The following is a 15,827-nucleotide window of genomic DNA, read 5'->3' on the forward strand; positions in this document are numbered from 1 at the left end:
TGTATAACAGTCTAACAGCCGGGGGCACTGTATAATAGTCTAACAGCCGGGGGCACTGTATAACAGTCTAACAGCTGGGGGCTCTGTATAATAGTCTAACAGCCGGGGGCACTGTATAACAGTCTAACAGCTGAGGGCACTGTATAACAGTCTAACAGCTGGGGGCACTGTATAACAGTCTAACAGCTGGGGGCTCTGTATAACAGTCTAACAGCCGGGGGCACTGTATAACAGTCTAACAGCTGGGGCACTGTATAACAGTCTAATTGCTGGGGCACTGTTTAACAGTCTAACAGCTGGGGGCACTGTATAACAGTCTAATTGCTGGGGCACTGTATAACAGTCTGATAGCTGGGACACTGTATAACAGTCTAATAGCTGGGGCATTGTATAATTGTCTAATAGCTAGGACACTGTATGGCAGTCTAACAGCTGGGACACTGTATAACAGTCTAACAGCCGGGGGCACTGTATAACTGATTACAAGGGCAGTGTATAACTGTCTAACAGCTGGGACACTGTATAACAGTCTAACAGCTGGTGGCACTGTATAACAGTCTGATAGCTGAGATACTGTATAGCTATCTAATATCTGGAGGAACTGTATAACAGTCTACCAGCCAGGGGCACTGTATACCAGTCTGAATACAGGGGTACTGTATAACAGTCTAACAGCTAAGGGCACCGTATAACAGTCTGATAGCAGGGGTACTGTATAACAGTCTAACAGCCGGGGACACTGTATGACATCCTACCAGCTGGGACACTGTATAACAGTCTAACAGCTGGGGCATTGCATAACAGTCAAATACCTGGGACACTGTAAAATAGTCATATAAACAGCTGATGTGCTGTATAATTGTCTAATAGCTGGGAAACTGTATAACAACCGAATAGCTGAGCAACTGTCTAACAGTCTAATAGCTGGGGGCACTGTATAAGAGTGTAATAGCTGGGAAACTGTATGACTGTCTAACAACTGGGGCACTGCATAACAGTCAAATACCTGGGACACTGTATAACTGTCTAACAGTTGGGATACTATCTAACAATCTAACAGATGAGACATTGTATAACAGTCTAACAGCCGAGGGCACTGTATAACAGTCTAATTGCTGGGGCACTGTATAACAGTCTAACAGCCGAGGGAACTGTATAACAGTCTAATTGTTGGGACACTGTATAACAGTCTAATTGCTGGGGCACTGTATAACAGTCTAACAGTTGGGGGCACTGTATAACAGTCTAATTGCTGGGGCACTGTATAACAGTCTAACAGTTGGGGGCACTGTATAACAGTCTAATAGCTGGGGCACTCTATAACAGTCTAACAGCTGGGGGCACTGTATAACAGTCTAATTGCTGGGGCACTGTATAACAGTCTAACAGCTGGGACACTGTATAACAGTCTAATAGCTGGGGCACTGTATAACAGTCTAACAGCTGGGGCACTGTATAACAGTCTAATTGCTGGGGCACTGTATAACAGTCTAACAGTTGGGGGCACTGTATAACAGTCTAATTGCTGGGGCACTGTATAACATTCTAATATCTGGGGCACTGTATAACAGTCTAACAGCTGGGACACTGTATAACAGTCTAATTGCTGGGGCACTGTATAACAGTCTAACAGTTGGGGGCACTGTATAACAGTCTAACAGCTGGGACACTGTATAACAGTCTAATTGCTGGGGCACTGTATAACAGTCTAACTGCAGGGGCATTGTATAACAGTCTAACAGCTGGGACACTGTATAACAGTCTAATTGCTGGGGCACTGTATAACAGTCTAATTGCTGAGGGCACCGTATAACAGTCTAATTGCTGAGGGCACCGTATAACAGTCTAATTGCTGGGGCACTGCATAACAGTCTAATTGCTGGGGCACTGTATAACAGTCTAATTGCTGGGGCTCTGTATAACAGTCTAATTGCTAGGGCACTGTATAACAGTCTAACAGCTGAGGGCACTGTATAACAGTCTAATTGCTGGGGCACAGTATAACCGTCTAATTGCTGGGGCTCTGTATAACAGTCTAATTGCTAGGGCACTGTATAACAGTCTAACAGCTTAGGGCACTGTATAACAGTCTAACAGTTGGGGGCACTGTATAACCGTCTAATTGCTGGGGCTCTGTATAACAGTCTAATTGCTGGGGCACTGTATAACAGTCTAACAGCTGAGGGCACTGTATAACAGTCTAACAGCTGGGGCATTGAATAACAGTCTAATTGCTGGGGCACAGTATAACAGTCTAATTGCTGGGGCACTGTATAACAGTCTAATATCTGGGGGCACTGTATAACAGTCTAATTGCTGGGGCACAGTATAACAGTCTAATTGCTGGGGCACTGTATAACAGTCTAACAGCTGAGGGCACTGTATAACAGTCTAACAGCTGGGGCATTGAATAACAGTCTAATTGCTGGGGCACTGTATAACAGTCTAACAGCCGAGGGCACTGTATAACAGTCTAATATCTGGGGGCACTGTATAACAGTCTAATTGCTGGGGCTCTGTATAACAGTCTAATTGCTAGGGCACTGTATAACAGTCTAACAGCTGAGGGCACTGTATAACAGTCTAACAGCTGAGGGCACTGTATAACAGTCTAACAGCTGGGGCATTGAATAACAGTCTAATTGCTGGGGCACAGTATAACAGTCTAATTGCTAGGGCACTGTATAACAGTCTAACAGCTGGGGCACTGCAGAACAGTCTAATTGCTGGGGCACTGTATAACAGTCTAATTGCTGGGGCACAGTATAACCGTCTAATTGCTGGGGCTCTGTATAACAGTCTAATTGCTAGGGCACTGTATAACAGTCTAATTGCTGGGGCACTGTATAACAGTCTAACAGCTTAGGGCACTGTATAACAGTCTAACAGTTGGGGGCACTGTATAACCGTCTAATTGCTGGGGCTCTGTATAACAGTCTAATTGCTGGGGCACTGTATAACAGTCTAACAGCTGAGGGCACTGTATAACAGTCTAACAGCTGGGGCATTGAATAACAGTCTAATTGCTGGGGCACAGTATAACAGTCTAATTGCTGGGGCACTGTATAACAGTCTAATATCTGGGGGCACTGTATAACAGACTAATTGCTGGGGCACAGTATAACAGTCTAATTGCTGGGGCTCTGTATAACAGTCTAATTGCTAGGGCACTGTATAACAGTCTAACAGCTGAGGGCACTGTATAACAGTCTAACAGCTGAGGGCACTGTATAACAGTCTAACAGCTGGGGCATTGAATAACAGTCTAATTGCTGGGGCACAGTATAACAGTCTAATTGCTAGGGCACTGTATAACAGTCTAACAGCTGGGGCACTGCAGAACAGTCTAATTGCTGGGGCACTGTATAACAGTCTAATTGCTAGGGCTCTGTATAACAGTCTAATTGCTAGGGCACTGTATAACAGTCTAACAGCTGGGGCACTGCATAACAGTCTAATTGCTGGGGCACTGTATAACAGTCTAATTGCTAGGGCACTGTATAACAGTCTAACAGCTGAGGGCACTGTATAACAGTCTAATTGCTGGGGCATTGTATAACAGTCTAACAGCTGGGGCACTGCATAACAGTCTAATTGCTAGGGCACTGTATAACAGTCTAATTGCTGGGGCACTGTATAACAGTCTAACAGCTGGGGCACTGTACAACAGTCTAACAGCTGGGGAACTGCATAACAGTCTAATTGCTGGGGCACTGTATAACAGTCTAATTGCTGGGGCACTGTATAACAGTCTAACAGCTGAGGGCACTGTATAACAGTCTAATTGCTGGGGCACTGTATAACAGTCTAGCAGCTGGGGCACTGTATAACAGTCTAATTGCTGGGGCACAGTATAACAGTCTAACAGCTGAGGGCACTGTATAACAGTCTAATTGCTGGGGCACTGTATAACAGTCTAATTGCTGGGGCACAGTATAACAGTCTAACAGCTGAGGGCACTGTATAACAGTCTAATTGCTGGGGCACTGTATAACAGTCTAATTGCTGGGGCACAGTATAACAGTCTAACAGCTGAGGGCACTGTATAACAATCTAATTGCTGGGGCACTGTATAACATTCTAACAGTTGGGGGCACTGTATAACAGTCTAACAGCTGGGGCACTGTATAACAGTCTAACAGCTAAGGGCACCGTACAACAGTCTAACAGCTGAGGGCATTGTACAATAATCTAACAGCCGGGGGCACTGTATAACAGTCTAAAAGCTGAGGACACTGTATAACAGTCTAATAGCCTGGGGCACTGTATAACAGTCTAACAGCTGAGGGCACTGTATAACAGTCTAACAGCTGGGGGCACTGTATAATAGTCTAACAGCCGGGGGCACTGTATAACAGTCTAAAAGCTGAGGGCACTGTATAACAGTCTAACAGCTGAGGGTACTGTATAATAGTCTAACAGCCGGGGGCACTGTATAACAATCTAATTGCTGGGGCGCTGTATAACAGTCTAACAGCTGGGGGCACTGTATAACAGTCTAATTGCTAGGGCACTGTATAACAGTCTAACAGCTTGGGGCACTGTATAACAGACTAATATCTGGGGCGCTGTATAACAGTCTAACAGCTGGGGGCACTGTATAACAGTCTAACAGCTGAGGGCACTGTATAACAGTCTAACAGCTGGGGGCTCTGTATAACAGTCTAAAAGCTGAGGGCACTGTATAACAGTCTAACAGCTGAGGGCACTGTATAATAGTCTAACAGCTGGGGGCACTGTATAACAGTCTAAAAGCTGAGGGCACTGTATAACAGTCTAACAGCTGGGGGCACTGTATAATAGTCTAACAGCCGGGGGCACTGTATAACAGTCTAAAAGCTGAGGGCACTGTATAACAGTCTAACAGCTGAGGGCACTGTATAATAGTCTAACAGCCGGGGGCACTGTATAACAATCTAATTGCTGGGGCGCTGTATAACAGTCTAACAGCTGGGGGCACTGTATAACAGTCTAATTGCTAGGGCACTGTATAACAGTCTAACAGCTGAGGGCACTGTATAATAGTCTAATTGCTAGGGCACTGTATAACAGTCTAACAGCTGGGGCGCTGTATAACAGTCTAATTGCTAGGGCACTGTATAACAGTCTAATATCTGGGGCGCTGTATAACAGTCTAACAGCCGGGGGCACTGTATATCAGTCTAATATCTGGGGCACTGTATAACAGTCTAACAGCTGAGGGCACTGTATAATAGTCTAATTGCTAGGGCGCTGTATAACAGTCTAACAGCCGGGGGCACTGTATATCAGTCTAATATCTGGGGCACTGTATAACAGTCTAACAGCTGAGGACACTGTATAATAGTCTAATTGCTAGGGCACTGTATAACAGTCTAACAGCTGGGGCGCTGTATAACAGTCTAACAGCCGGGGGCACTGTATATCAGTCTAATATCTGGGGCACTGTATAACAGTCTAACAGCTGGGGGCACTGTATATCAGTCTAATATCTGGGGCACTGTATAACAGTCTAATATCTGGGACACTGTAAAACAGTCTAACAGCCGGGGGCACTGTATAACAGTCTAATATCTGGGGCACTGTATAACAGTCTAATTGCTGGGGCGCTGTTTAACAGTCTAATATCTGGGGCACTGTATAACAGTCTAATTGCTGGGGCGCTGTATAACAGTCTAATATCTGGGGCACTGTATAACAGTCTAATTGCTGGGGCACTGTATAACAGTCTAATAGCTGGGGCACTGTATAACAGTCTAACAGCCGAGGGCGCTGTATTACAGTCTAATAGCTGGGACACTGTATAACAGTCTAACAGCTGGGGCACTGTATATATAATAGTCTAACAGCTGGGGCACTGTTTAACAGTCTAACAGCTGGGGCACTGTATATATAATAGTCTAATAGCAGGGACACTGTATAACATTCTTACAGCTGGGGTGCTGTATAACAGTCTAATAGCAGGGACACTGTATAACAGTCTAACAGCTGGGGGCTCTGTATAACTGTCTAACAGCTGAGGGCACTGTATAAAAGTCTAACAGCTGGGGCGCTGTATAACAGTCTAACAGCTGAGGGCACTGTATAACAGTCTAACAGCTGGGGGCACTGTATAACAGTCTAACAGCTGGGGGCTCTGTATAACAGTCTAACAGCTGGGGCACTGCATAACAGTCTAACAGCTGGGGCACTGTATAACAGTCTAACAGCCGGGGGCACTGTATAACAGTCTAATATCTGGGGCACTGTATAACAGTCTAACAGCTGGGGGCACTGTATAACAGTCTAACAGCCGAGGGCGCTGTATTACAGTCTAATAGCTGGGACACTGTATAACAGTCTAACAGCTGGGGCACTGTATATATAATAGTCTAATAGCTGGGACACTGTATAACAGTCTAACAGCTGGGATACTGTATAACAGTCTAACAGCTGGGGCACTGTATATATAATAGTCTAACAGCTGAGGACACTGTATAACAGTCTAACAGCTGGAGTACTGTATATATAACAGTCTAATAGCTGAGGACACTGTATAACAGTCTAACAGCTGAGGGCACTGTATAACTGTCTAACAGCTGGGGGCTCTGTATAACAGTCTAACAGCTGAGGGCACTGTATAACAGTCTAATAGCTGGGGACACTGTATAACAGTCTAACAGCTGGGGGTACTGTATAACAGTCTAACAGCTGGGGCGCTGTATAACAGTCTAACAGCCGGGGGCACTGTATAACAGTCTAGCAGCTGGGGGCACTGTATAACAGTCTAACAGCTGGGGCACTGTATAACAGTCTAACAGCCGGGGGCACTGTATAACAGTCTAACAGCTGGGGCACTGTATAACAGTCTAACAGCTGGGGGCACTGTATAACAGTCTAACAGCTGGGGGCACTGTATAACAGTCTAACAGCTGGGGCACTGTATAACAGTCTAACAGCCGGGGGCACTGTATAACAGTCTAACAGCTGGGGCACTGTATAACAGTCTAACAGCTGGGGGCACTGTATAACAGTCTAACAGCTGAGGGCACTGTATAACAGTCTAGCAGCTGGGGGCACTGTATAACAGTCTAACAGCCGGGGGCACTGTATAACAGTCTAACAGCTGGGGGCACTGTATAACAGTCTAACAGCTGGGGCACTGTATAACAATCTAACAGCCGGGGGCACTGTATAACAGTCTAACAGCTGGGGGCACTGTATAACAGTCTCATTGCTGGGGCGCTGTATAACAGTCTAACAGCTGGGGCACTGTATAACAGTCTAACAGCTGGGGGCACTGTATAACATTCTAACAGCTGGGGGCACTGTATAACAGTCTAACAGCTGGGGCACTGTATAACAGTCTAACAGCCGGGGGCACTGTATAACAGTCTAACAGCTGGGGCACTGTATAACAGTCTAACAGCTGGGGGCACTGTATAACATTCTAACAGCTGGGGGCACTGTATAACAGTCTAACAGCTGGGGCACTGTATAACAGTCTAACAGCTGGGGGCACTGTATAACAGTCTAACAGCTGGGGGTTCTGTATAACAGTCTAACAGCTGGGGGCTCTGTATAACAGTCTAACAGCTGCGGGCACTGTATAACAGTCTAACAGCTGGGGGCACTGTATAACATTCTAACAGCTGGGGGCACTGTATAACAGTCTAACAGCTGGGGGCTCTGTATAACAGTCTAACAGCCGGGGGCACTGTATAACAGTCTAACAGCTGGGGGCACTGTATAACTGTCTAACAGCTGGGGGTTCTGTATAACAGTCTAACAGCTGGGGCACTGTATAACATTCTAACAGCTGGGGGCACTGTATAACAGTCTAACAGCTGGGGCACTGTATAACAGTCTAACAGCTGGGGGCACTGTATAACAGTCTAACAGCTGGGGGTTCTGTATAACAGTCTAACAGCTGGGGCACTGTATAACAGTCTAACAGCTGGGGGCACTGTATAACATTCTAACAGCTGGGGGCACTGTATAACAGTCTAACAGCTGGGGCACTGTATAACAGTCTAACAGCTGGGGGCACTGTATAACAGTCTAACAGCTGGGGGTTCTGTATAACAGTCTAACAGCTGGGGGCTCTGTATAACAGTCTAACAGCTGCGGGCACTGTATAACAGTCTAACAGCTGGGGGCTCTGTATAACAGTCTAACAGCTGGGGGCTCTGTATAACAGTCTAATAGCAGGGACACTGTATAACGGTCTAACAGCTGGGGTGCTGTATAACAGTCTAATAGCAGGGACACTGTATAACAGTCTTACAGCTGGGGTGCTGTATAACAGTCTAATAGCAGGGACACTGTATAACAGTCTAACAGCTGAGGGCACTGTATAACTGTCTAACAGCTAAGGGCACTGTATAAAGGTCTAACAGCTGGGGCACTGTATAACAGTCTAACAGCTGGGGCACTGTATATATAATAGTCTAACAGCCGGGGGCACTGTATAACAGTCTAACAGCCGGGGGCACTGTATAACAGTCTAACAGCTGGGGGCACTGTATAACAGTCTAACAGCTGAGGGCACTGTATAACAGTCTAATAGCTGGGGACACTGTATAACAGTCTAACAGCTGGGGCACTGTATATATAATAGTCTAACAGCTGGGGGCACTGTATAACAGTCTAACAGCTGGGGGCACTGTATAACAGTCCAACAGCCGGGGGCACTTTATAACAGTCTAATAGCTGAGGGCACTGTATAACAGTCTAACAGCTGGGGCACTGTATAACAGTCTAACAGCTGGGGCACTGTATAACAGTCTAACAGCCGGGGGCACTGTATAACAGTCTAACAGCTGGGGGCACTGTATAACAGTCTAACAGCTGAGGGCACTGTATAACAGTCTAATAGCTGGGGACACTGTATAACAGTCTAACAGCTGGGGCACTGTATAACAGTCTAACAGCTGGGGGCACTGTATAACAGTCTAACAGCCGGGGGCACTTTATAACAGTCTAATAGCTGAGGGCACTGTATAACAGTCTAACAGCTGGGGCACTGTATAACAGTCTAACAGCTGGGGCACTGTATAACAGTCTAACAGCCGGGGGCACTGTATAACAGTCTAACAGCTGGGGGCTCTGTATAACAGTCTAACAGCTGGGGGCACTGTATAACAGTCTCATTGCTGGGGCACTGTATAACAATCTAACAGCCGGGGGCACTGTATAACAGTCTAACAGCTGGGGGCACTGTATAACAGTCTAATTGCTGGGGCGCTGTATAACAGTCTAACAGCTGGGGCACTGTATAACAGTCTAACAGCTAGGGCACTGTATAACAGTCTAACAGCTGGGCCACTGTATATCAGTCTGACAGCTGGGGCACTGTATAACAGTCTAACAGCTGGGGGCTCTGTATAACAGTCTAACAGCTGGGCCACTGTATATCAGTCTGACAGCTGGGGGCACTGTATAACAGTCTAACAGCTGGGGGCTCTGTATAACAGTCTAACAGCTGGGGCACTGTATAACAGTCTAACAGCTGGGGGCTCTGTATAACATTCTAACAGCTGGGGGCTCTGTATAACAGTCTAACAGCTGGGGGCTCTGTATAACAGTCTAACAGCTGGGGGCTCTGTATAACAGTCTAACAGCTGGGGGCTCTGTATAACAGTCTAACAGCTGGGGGCTCTGTATAACAGTCTAACAGCTGGGGGCTCTGTATAACAGTCTAACAGCTGGGGGCTCTGTATAACAGTCTAACAGCTGGGGGCACTGTATAACAGTCTAACAGCTGGGGCACTGCATAACAGTCTAACAGCTGGGGCACTGTATAACAGTCTAACAGCTGGGGGCACTGTATAACAGTCTAACAGCTGGGGGCTCTGTATAACAGTCTAACAGCTGGGGGCTCTGTATAACAGTCTAACAGCTGGGGGCTCTGTATAACAGTCTAACAGCTGGGACACTGTATAACAGTCTAACAGCTGGGGGCACTGTATAACAGTCTAACAGCTGGGGGCTCTGTATAACAGTCTAACAGCTGGGCCACTGTATATCAGTCTGACAGCTCGGGCACTGTATAACAGTCTAACAGCTGGGGGCTCTGTATAACATTCTAACAGCTGGGGGCACTGTATAACAGTCTAACAGCCGGGGGCACTGTATAATAGTCTAACAGCCGGGGGCACTGTATAACAGTCTAACAGCTGGGGGCTCTGTATAACAGTCTAACAGCTGGGGGCACTGTATAACAGTCTAACAGCTGGGGGCACTGTATAACAGTCTAACAGCTGGGGGCTCTGTATAACAGTCTAACAGCTGGGCCACTGTATATCAGTCTGACAGCTCGGGCACTGTATAACAGTCTAACAGCTGGGGGCTCTGTATAACATTCTAACAGCTGGGGGCACTGTATAACAGTCTAACAGCCGGGGGCACTGTATAATAGTCTAACAGCCGGGGGCACTGTATAACAGTCTAACAGCCGGGGGCACTGTATAACAGTCTAACAGCTGGGGGCTCTGTATAACAGTCTAACAGCCGGGGGCACTGTATAACAGTCTAACAGCCGGGGGCACTGTATAACAGTCTAACAGCTGGGGGCTCTGTATAACAGTCTAACAGCTGGGGGCACTGTATAACAGTCTAACAGCTGGGGGCTCTGTATAACAGTCTAACAGCTGGGCCACTGTATATCAGTCTGACAGCTGGGGCACTGTATAACAGTCTAACAGCTGGGGGCTCTGTATAACATTCTAACAGCTGGGGGCACTGTATAATAGTCTAACAGCCGGGGGCACTGTATAACAGTCTAACAGCTGGGGGCACTGTATAATAGTCTAACAGCCGGGGGCACTGTATAACATTCTAACAGCTGGGGCACTGTATAACAGTCTAACAGCTGGGGGCTCTGTATAACAGTCTAACAGCTGGGGGCTCTGTATAACACTCTAACAGCTGGGGGCACTGTATAACAGTCTAACAGCTGGGGGCTCTGTATAACAGTCTAACAGCTGGGGCACTGCATAACAGTCTAACAGCTGGGAGCTCTGTATAACACTCTAACAGCTGGGGGCACTGTATAACAGTCTAACAGCTGGGGGCTCTGTATAACACTCTAACAGCTGGGGCACTGTATAATAGTCTAACAGCTGGGGCACTGTATAACAGTCTAACAGCTGGGGGCTCTGTATAACAGTCTAACAGCTGGGGCACTGTATAACAGTCTAACAGCTGGGGCACTGCATAACAGTCTAACAGCTGGGGCACTGTATAACAGTCTAACAGCTGGGGGCTCTGTATAACAGTCTAACAGCCGGGGGAACTGTATAACAGTCTAACAGCTGGGGGCTCTGTATAACAGTCTAACAGCTGGGGCACTGCATAACAGTCTAACAGCTGGGGCACTGTATAACAGTCTAACAGCTGGGGCACTGTATAACAGTCTAACAGCTGGGGCACTGTATAACAGTCTAACAGCTAGGGGCTCTGTATAACAGTCTAACAGCTGGGGCACTGTATAACAGTCTAACAGCTGGGGCACTGTATAACAGTCTAACAGCTGGGGGCTCTGTATAACAGTCTAACAGCTGGGGGCTCTGTATAACAGTCTAATATCTGGGACACTGTATAACAGTCTAACAGCTGGGGGCTCTGTATAACAGTCTAACAGCTGGGGCACTGTATAACAGTCTAACAGCTGGGGCACTGTATAACAGTCTAACAGCTGGGGGCTCTGTATAACAGTCTAACAGCTGGGGGCTCTGTATAACAGTCTAATATCTGGGACACTGTATAACAGTCTAACAGCTGGGGGCTCTGTATAACAGTCTAATATCTGGGACACTGTATAACAGTCTAACAGCTGGGGGCTCTGTATAACAGTCTAACAGCTGGGGCCTCTGTATAACAGTCTAACAGCTGGGGGCTCTGTATAACAGTCTAACAGCTGGGGCACTGCATAACAGTCTAACAGCTGGGGCACTGTATAACAGTCTAACAGCTGGGGCACTGTATAACAGTCTAACAGCTTGGGGCACTGTATAACAGTCTAACAGCTGGGGCACTGTATAACTGTCTAACAGCTGGGGGCTCTGTATAACAGTCTAACAGCTGGGGCACTGTATAACAGTCTAACAGCTGGGGGCTCTGTATAACAGTCTAATATCTGGGACACTGTATAACAGTCTAACAGCTGGGGGCTCTGTATAACAGTCTAACAGCTGGGGCCTCTGTATAACAGTCTAACAGCTGGGGGCTCTGTATAACAGTCTAACAGCTGGGGCACTGCATAACAGTCTAACAGCTGGGGCACTGTATAACAGTCTAACAGCTTGGGGCTCTGTATAACAGTCTAACAGCTGGGGCACTGTATAACAGTCTAACAGCTGGGGCACTGTATAACTGTCTAACAGCTGGGGGCTCTGTATAACAGTCTAACAGCTGGGGGCTCTGTATAACAGTCTAACAGCTGGGGCCTCTGTATAACAGTCTAACAGCTGGGGGCTCTGTATAACAGTCTAACAGCTGGGGGCACTGTATAACAGTCTAACAGCTGGGGGCTCTGTATAACAGTCTAACAGCTGGGGCACTGTATAACAGTCTAACAGCTGGGGGCTCTGTATAACAGTCTAACAGCTGGGGCACTGTATAACAGTCTAACAGCTGGAGCACTGTATAACAGTCTAACAGCTGGGGGCACTGTATAACAGTCTAACAGCTGGGGCACTGTATAACAGTCTAACAGCTGGGAGCACTGTATAACAGTCTAACAGCTGGGGGCTCTGTATAACAGTCTAACAGCTGGGGGCACTGTATAACAGTCTAACAGCTGGGGGCACTGTATAACAGTCTCATTGCTGGGGCGCTGTATAACAGTCTAACAGCTGGGGCACTGTATAACAGTCTAACAGCTGGGGGCTCTGTATAACAGTCTAACAGCTGGGCCACTGTATATCAGTCTGACAGCTGGGGCACTGTATAACAGTCTAACAGCTGGGGGCTCTGTATAACAGTCTAACAGCTGGGCCACTGTATATCAGTCTGACAGCTGGGGCACTGTATAACAGTCTAACAGCTGGGGGCTCTGTATAACATTCTAACAGCTGGGGGCACTGTATAACAGTCTAACAGCTGGGGGCACTGTATAACAGTCTAACAGCCGGGGGCACTGTATAACAGTCTAACAGCTGGGGGCTCTGTATAACAGTCTAACAGCTGGGGGCACTGTATAACAGTCTAACAGCTGGGGGCTCTGTATAACAGTCTAACAGCTGGGGGCTCTGTATAACAGTCTAACAGCTGGGGGCACTGTATAACAGTCTAACAGCCGGGGGCACTGTATAACAGTCTAACAGCTGGGGGCTCTGTATAACAGTCTAACAGCTGGGAGCACTGTATAACAGTCTAACAGCTGGGAGCACTGTATAACAGTCTAACAGCTGGGAGCACTGTATAACAGTCTAACAGCTGGGGGCTCTGTATAACAGTCTAACAGCTGGGAGCACTGTATAACAGTCTAACAGCTGGGAGCACTGTATAACAGTCTAACAGCTGGGAGCACTGTATAACAGTCTAACAGCTGGGGGCACTGTATAACAGTCTAACAGCTGGGGGCTCTGTATAACATTCTAACAGCTGGGGGCACTGTATAACAGTCTAACAGCTGGGGGCACTGTATAACAGTCTAACAGCTGGGGCACTGCATAACAGTCTAACAGCTGGGGCACTGTATAACAGTCTAACAGCTGGGAGCACTGTATAACAGTCTAACAGCTGGGGGCACTGTATAACAGTCTAACAGCTGGGAGCACTGTATAACAGTCTAACAGCTGGGGGCTCTGTATAACAGTCTAACAGCTGGGGGCTCTGTATAACAGTCTAACAGCTGGGGGTTCTGTATAACAGTCTAACAGCTGGGGGCTCTGTATAACAGTCTAACAGCCGGGGGCACTGTATAACAGTCTAACAGCTGGGGGCACTGTATAACAGTCTAACAGCTGGGGGCTCTGTATAACATTCTAACAGCTGGGGGCACTGTATAACAGTCTAACAGCTGGGGGCACTGTATAACAGTCTAACAGCTGGGGCACTGCATAACAGTCTAACAGCTGGGGCACTGTATAACAGTCTAACAGCTGGGAGCACTGTATAACAGTCTAACAGCTGGGGGCACTGTATAACAGTCTAACAGCTGGGAGCACTGTATAACAGTCTAACAGCTGGGGGCTCTGTATAACAGTCTAACAGCTGGGGGCTCTGTATAACAGTCTAACAGCTGGGGGTTCTGTATAACAGTCTAACAGCTGGGGGCTCTGTATAACAGTCTAACAGCCGGGGGCACTGTATAACAGTCTAACAGCTGGGGGCACTGTATAACAGTCTAACAGCTGGGGGCTCTGTATAACATTCTAACAGCTGGGGCACTGTATAACAGTCTAACAGCTGGGAGCACTGTATAACAGTCTAACAGCTGGGGCACTGCATAACAGTCTAACAGCTGGGGGCACTGTATAACAGTCTAACAGCTGGGAGCACTGTATAACAGTCTAACAGCTGGGAGCACTGTATAACAGTCTAACAGCTGGGGCACTGTATAACAGTCTAACAGCTGGGAGCACTGTATAACAGTCTAACAGCTGGGGGCACTGTATAACAGTCTAACAGCTGGGGCACTGCATAACAGTCTAACAGCTGGGGGCACTGTATAACAGTCTAACAGCTGGGAGCACTGTATAACAGTCTAACAGCTGGGGCACTGTATAACAGTCTAACAGCTGGGAGCACTGTATAACAGTCTAACAGCTGGGGGCACTGTATAACAGTCTAACAGCTGGGGGCTCTGTATAACAGTCTAACAGCTGGGGGCTCTGTATAACAGTCTAACAGCTGGGGGCTCTGTATAACAGTCTAACAGCTGGGGGCTCTGTATAACAGTCTAACAGCTGGGGGCTCTGTATAACAGTCTAACAGCTGGGGGCTCTGTATAACAGTCTAACAGCTGGGGGCACTGTATAACAGTCTAACAGCTGGGAGCACTGTATAACAGTCTAACAGCTGGGGGCTCTGTATAACAGTCTAACAGCTGGGGGCTCTGTATAACAGTCTAACAGCCGGGGGCACTGTATAACAGTCTAACAGCTGGGGGCTCTGTATAACAGTCTAACAGCCGGGGGCACTGTATAACAGTCTAACAGCTGGGAGTTCTGTATAACAGTCTAACAGCTGGGGGTTCTGTATAACAGTCTAACAGCTGGGGGCTCTGTATAACAGTCTAACAGCCGGGGGCACTGTATAACAGTCTAACAGCTGGGAGCACTGTATAACAGTCTAACAGCTGGGGGCACTGCATAACAGTCTAACAGCTGGGGGCTCTGTATAACAGTCTAACAGCTGGGGCACTGCATAACAGTCTAACAGCTGGGGCACTGTATAACAGTCTAACAGCTGGGGGCTCTGTATAACAGTCTAACAGCTGGGGGCTCTGTATAACAGTCTAACAGATGGGGGCACTGTGTAACAGTCTAACAGCTGAGGGCTCTGTATAACAGTCTAACAGCTGGGGGCACTGTATAACAGTCTAACAGCTGGGGCCTCTGTATAACAGTCTAACAGCTGGGGGCTCTGTATAACAGTCTAACAGCTGGGGGCACTGTATAACAGTCTAACAGCTGGGGGCTCTGTATAACAGTCTAACAGCTGGGGGCACTGTATAACAGTCTAACAGCTGGGGGCTCTGTATTACAGTCTAACAGCTGGGGGCTCTGTATAACAGTCTAACAGCTGGGGCCTCTGTATAACAGTCTAACAGCTGGGGGCTCTGTATAACAGTCTAACAGCTGGGGGCTCTGTATAACAGTCTAACAGCTGGGGCACTGCATAACAGTCTAACAGCTGGG

This window comes from Chiloscyllium plagiosum, unplaced genomic scaffold (assembly GCF_037043375.1).
Source record: "Chiloscyllium plagiosum isolate Xiang-an unplaced genomic scaffold, Cpla_swu_hap1 HiC_scaffold_38, whole genome shotgun sequence".
In the NCBI taxonomy this organism is placed as follows: Eukaryota; Metazoa; Chordata; class Chondrichthyes; order Orectolobiformes; family Hemiscylliidae; genus Chiloscyllium; species Chiloscyllium plagiosum.